Genomic DNA, 6,282 nt, shown 5'->3' on the forward strand with positions numbered 1-6,282 from the left:
GTGAATCTTTAAGAGCTGAAGGGTTTGCTAAATTTGTTTGACTACTGAACTTTTTTTAAAAAAACTATATATCTCAAGAGACTGGATTCTAAGGAACACTTGTTATAATAGAAAATGCTTCTTCAGTGACAGAATTTTAGATACTAGGTCATGACAAAGGAGCAGCACATTGGGAGCAGAGGCCCATTCCTGGCACCCACCCATATAGTTGTTTGTCTCAGAGCAGACTAGTTCTATGGTTCTGTGCTGTTAATCATGTTGCTCTAGTGACTCTAACCCAAGGAGGGCAGAGTGTGCGGTGAGACTGTGCTGAGATGGGATTCCAACTTCCTCCTTAGCTCCATCTATGAATAATAGCCTTTGAATAATGCCCACCACCTGCAATTGCTCGTTGGCTACATGAGAATAGAGATTTCCCGTTTTATTGTTTTATGCATCCTCAGTGTCTAGAACTGTGCCAGGCACCATTTAAGTACTCAATAACTATTTATCAAATGAATGAACTTCTGATCTAACACTGTCCTGGCAAAGACACTAAAAGCCTAACTTAGCAATTTCTTTTGTACAGTTTGTACCTTGTGGCTACAAAAATTCAGGAAGTATGAGAACAGTGATGACTTGGAACTACTGACTAGGTTTGGTGGGCCCAGTCCTCAGCAGCAAACAGTAAATGTTTTATTCGTAAATCAAGTGAAACCTATCTTTTCCCAGGTTGGACCAACCCAGAATGGGGGTCAGGGTTACAACCATCTCAAACCACATCAGCTGAATCACCATCCCCCTAGTTCCACATTGCTCAATCTGAGGATAAATTGCAACATATTTAGCAACCTGTATGGTGGCATATTTTTATAAATAAATGTATTTCTATAAATCAGTATATAAATAAAAATTAAAAATATTTCCTTTCTAGTCTTTAAACTAAACTATGTATCATGAAACTGTTTACAGTGTAATGTAGCTTACAAGGCAACATTTTCATCAAATCATTCTAATAATTTCTAAATCATTATTGATTTTTAGAAATTAATGGTATGGTCTTATGTTTGGTAAGCTCTCACTAAACTAAATGCTGCTTGTTTCTAAGCTACAGTTTTATGGAGGAAACTGTACTAAATGCTTCCAATGGCTTCTCCTTGTGTCGATGGTTATTAGGTGTGGTCCCAGGCATGTGCCTCAGCAGGAGAGTGATTGGGTGGGGTGCCCATCGTGTTTAGAATGCTAATGTTTCTCACATCATCTGTACCCAGAGTACTTTTGCTTCTGCCCCATCTACAACCCTGTCACCAGCCCAGCTTGTTCTGCTACTCCTGCCAACCCTGGACCCTTCCTGAGCAGCAAGTAGGCACTGTGTCTGTCTCAGCTTCCACCTTGGTCTTCTTATATCATGCTGCCCTGTCCCAAAACCACCCATGCAGTGGCCACTGCATGATGTCATTTGGTGGCATGTGGTCTAACTTAAGCTACTTACCAACCATCAGGGCAGAATTTCCAATTTCTACCTGCAGTAACATCATGCCTGTGTGTATTGGCTGAATATCAGCCATGGCCCCGTCTCTTCTGAGTAGTTCTGCAAATCTCAAGGCCATCTCTCACATTGATGTTAGAACAAGGCCATGAATGCTGTTTTCTTCTATCTCATGATCCCTACCATTTCTTCTTCTGTTTCTCACCTCCATAAAATGGCTCCCATGTTGATGCCTTGATTCCTGGAAGGAGCTACTGTTTTGCTTTGCCTCTTAACATCACTCAGGTGATGCTGCCCTTGCTGATACTCTGTCTCTGAGCTGAAGCAGAATCCCCTCTGTTGGCCTGAGTGGCCCATGGTCACCAGCCCAAGGCTGCCTCATGCTCTTCGTGACTTACTCCTTGCTATAATCCTGAGTCAGTGGATGATCACATCAGAAAACGCCCTCAGTTTACTGTTGCCTCCCACTGCTCCCCATCTTCTGAATTAAGACTGCACATTCTGGCTCTTTGCCTTAGGTAATTTTTTCCCCCAATTACTTGGGAGCTTTGATTCCCAGTGGCTTAGGAGAGTTGTTCTCCACACAGCTGGGCACCAGAAGCAGCCAGCTGAATGGGACCAAGGCATGAAGACTGAAAACCTCGCAGGTGACTTGGATCTGCATCCCAGGTTGAGAATCTCTAGCTTAGGAGTCTCTTTTGAGTCCTAAAGGAAATACTCAATTTCCCCCATCTGTCAGGCCCCTGCCACATCTACTGACATGCGCAATGGGATTAATTCTTAAGAAATTCACATACAGCTTAGATTGTTGCTCAGAGACTCCTGCCACTCTGTGAACCACCCCTATGGACACTGATGCACAATTTCCTTTGGGTTGATCTCATAAGTTGCATTTCCAAAAAAAAAAAAAGAAAGAAAGAAAGAAAGAAAATAATAAGACCTTGACATCATAAGGAAACCACTTTTAGTTGCTCCATTTCCTGGAGCCTACAGCTGGCAAAATGCCTGGGACAAGATGTATTCAATTCAAGGCAAAGCAGAGTTGTTAGGAGAAGCAGATGGCCCACCTAAGGTGAAAAAATTACTTTCCTGTGAGGATAGGCGGGGCAGTTTATTCACCTCTTCCTCTAGGAAGATGAGAACGTGTGGAGACAAAATAAATAAAACACATTACGAGCTCATTCCACAGATGAACAGAACAATTGGCGCTGAACAAGGCTACAGGAGGCAACTTCCAGCCTCCAGGAGGGCTGTAGGAGCTTGTCATGCATGCATTAAAGTGCCCCCAGAAATCGAAAACCATTCCATCAGAGGAGCTAATGAGAACCAACGAGTCATTGACAACAGCAACCATCAGTAACCCTCTCTGAGAGGTGGTAATGAACAGCAACAAATATTGGGGCTAGTTAAGATGAGCCAGGTAAAGGTTCGGGAAAATAACTGAATAGATTACAAGGCAGCAGGAACTGTGATCCATCTGAAGAAAAAAGGGAATCGTGTGAGTGGAGGTGTGGCAGCTAGATAATCTGCACATATTGAGGTAAGGGGAGGCCAGGCAGTGAGAATTTGTTGTGATTATCCAACTTTCCAGAGGAGAGAGACATGTTTCTTGGTAGCTACTCATGTTCAGATTATCCAGAAAGTACATTTCATTCAGAAGGCTTCTCCAGTATCTGGATGCTGCACCCCTTAAGGTTATGCAATGCTTTTGTTCTGAATCCTTGTTCACAAGCAACAGTCTGATTATGAATTTGGTCTCCCAGGTACCTTGATAATGGGCAGAATGTGTCCAAGATTGAGGGAACAAGTTTGGAGATCCTTGGAAAGGCTTATTGTGTACCTGTTACAAATAAATAAATGTGGGTTTTTTTGAGAGTTTGGTTAGCACGGGTCAGTTTCAACCTTTTCAACCTAATCACCCAGCAACACAGACAAAATCCTCTCTTGGGACCTGCATGGCTGAGGGTCAGACCCCAGAACACTTTGGCCACTCCTCTGTGTTGCCATCCTGAGAGACTCCGCTGGAGCAGCCTGGGCCTTCTTCCCTGACATCTGTGCCTGTTTAAATTTAACACAATCAGCCCAGAAAGTCATCTCCCCACCAGTTTCTTTAAAATCAACAGAGGATAATTCTAAGTAATGTTTCCTGTAATGCATTCTGGAGTCTCATAGCCCTGAACCTTAGGAAACAAGTTGTATCTCACACTCTGTGAGCATATACCCAAGTAGCAAACTCTCAGCTTCCTGCAGTGGTCCCTGCTGTCGTCTTCACCCTGATGGGTGAGGCTGCATGGTGACGTACAGGGGATCCTTAAGCAAGGAGTTGGAAGGGAAAGGTTACGCTGCCAAGCACAGCTCCAACCCAGAGCCCTCATGCCTCCTTGATCATGCCGTTTGAATGGGGGATGGCTTAGGTTAAATGAAGAAAGGGGTGGGTGTTCTCATCTACAAGAGCAGAACTAGAAGGGTGCTTCTTGTCAGCTGTGTTCACAGCAGCTGTGGCTGGGTGCACAGCTTTCCCCATTTTTCCACTGTTGAAAAGAGTGTGTGCTTCTGTGGCTGGTGCTGGCATTCTCATCCCTGACTCTTGTAAAGGTGCAACATCATCACTTCAAGCACTCTCTCTTAGTTTTCTCCTCCCTAGGGTGTGAATAGTTGACATCGTGCACTCCTTGGGGGGCACTACGCGCTTGCTTGCTATAGTACACTTGTTTACTGGTATTTTGGTAACCAGTAGTTTTTGCCTGTCTCCAGAATAAGAGGGAAGCAGCAGTGACCCAACTCTGGAAATTATCTACCAGGCTCACATCCCATATATTGCCCTATATCCCTTGAAAACAGCAAATTTATATGCACAATAAAAACATTAATATTGCATACTAATTTCTTCTTCCCCCAAATTGGAGAGTTGGCAGAAGGACTAATAAAGATGACTAGTGTGAATAGTCTCTCAAAATAGTCATTTCATAAATTAAATAGGAGATGCATTCACTGCAGCTGAGATTTATGAAGGTTCTGTGAGGTGGCAAAACAGGGTTTGCAATTCAGGATTTTATTGCCTTTAGGGGCTGTGGCTAATCTGTTGTGAAGCGAGGTTTCAGTTGGGTAAAGATTGAGTAAGTAGAACAGAGATGCATTGTGTAACCCCTGTTTCCTTTTTATTTCTTGTGGACCAGTGAATATCCTGTCCCAAACTGTACTCCAGCTTAGTAGATTTAATTTTTGAGTGTTTTGTATCATGACAGCTCAGCATTTCTTGGAAAAAGTGGCCACAGATAACCATGGCCATTATATCAGTCTCTGTGCTGATGCTGAATTTGTCTGACAGACTCACACCGGGGCCTCCAAATAGCCTTTTCTTTAAAGGGAAAGAGAATTGGCATCTACCGATTACTTACTCTGTCTCCAAACGACCTTTATGTCTCATGGCAAATCTGTGACATTGGTATCACAGCTATTTCACCTTTGTTCTGGATAGGATTGAGGCTCAGAGAAACTAAATAGCTTGCCCAAGTTACTTAATTAAGAACCTTAGAAGCCTAAAACAAACATGATCTCTTCTGGTCAGTTTTATACAGGAGAAGTGAGGTTTCAGGATTTAAACCAGGCCTATCTGCCTCCAAATCCGTTGCTCCTTCCACTGTGCTGTGTGGCTGCATGAACACACCAGGAGGAGCTGGAGAAATGCCATAGGGTTTTAAAGCACCACCAATAAAATCATGCGAAAGAAAACATATTTTGAAAAAAAAGGCTGATAGTCATGTTGAAGCGCCCCACTGGCAAGTCTCTAGGAGGCCCTGGTAAGACCAGCATGTGTGCCTTGGGGTGTTCTGAGTACCTGGGAGGGCATGGGCCGTGCAGTCTCCTCTCCCGCAGGGTAGATGAGCTGGGCAGGGGCAGCAGCAATGCTGCCGCCCCAAAGTCATCTGCCCACTTCCAGTCAGAGGCCCTAAAGTTTTCCTAGTTATCTGAGTGTCATCTCTTACGATGACTTATCCTGCTCAAAGCCTCTTTATTTAAACATTTGCCAAGTGGGAGGGATTCTGTCCCGACAACGGCCTCCTCATTTCCATGTTCACTCCCAACGCACAGCTCAGACTCCTGTGCGCGGATCCGTCTGCCATAAGAGCCTCCCAAACGATGCTCCCCGCTGCCAGCCACTCCTTGCGCCCATCTTGTGGCTGCTAGATATATCGTCCTACACCACAGCTCCGATGATCTCATACCCCTGCTCAAAAGGAAGGAAGTTTCCAAATTTCAAACTCCAGTGCCGGGCGCGGTGGCGCGCCTGTGGTCCGGGTGACTGAGGAGGCTGAGGTGGGAGGATCGCTTAAGCCCAGGAGTTGCAGGCTGCAGGGAGCTATGATTGCATCACTGCACTCCAGCCTGGGCAACAGAGTGGGACCCCGTCTCTTAAAAATAATAAAAATAAATTATTTTAATTGTAAAAGTTTGAAACCTAGAAAGCGTCTGGGGCCATCCCCAGGCTCCTGGGGCGCTGTCTTCGTGTGACAGCCTCTAGGACTAGAGTGCTTGGTTTGTTTTTGGAAGCCATTTCCTCAGAGTGATGGTTTCTGAGGAACCATCAGCTGCAAGAGTTCTGCTTTATAAGAATATACACATAAGAAGAAAATAGAAATAGCCTAGAACTCTCCGGATTTCATCACATCATCACACACACACACCCAAACACACACACACACACAGAGTCACATCATCACACACTCCCCACACACACCCCACACACAATCACATCTTCACACACACACACACACACACACAATCACATCATCACACACAACACACACACACAC

The sequence above is a fragment of the Pongo abelii genome, chromosome 3 (assembly GCF_028885655.2).
Source record: "Pongo abelii isolate AG06213 chromosome 3, NHGRI_mPonAbe1-v2.0_pri, whole genome shotgun sequence".
In the NCBI taxonomy this organism is placed as follows: Eukaryota; Metazoa; Chordata; class Mammalia; order Primates; family Hominidae; genus Pongo; species Pongo abelii.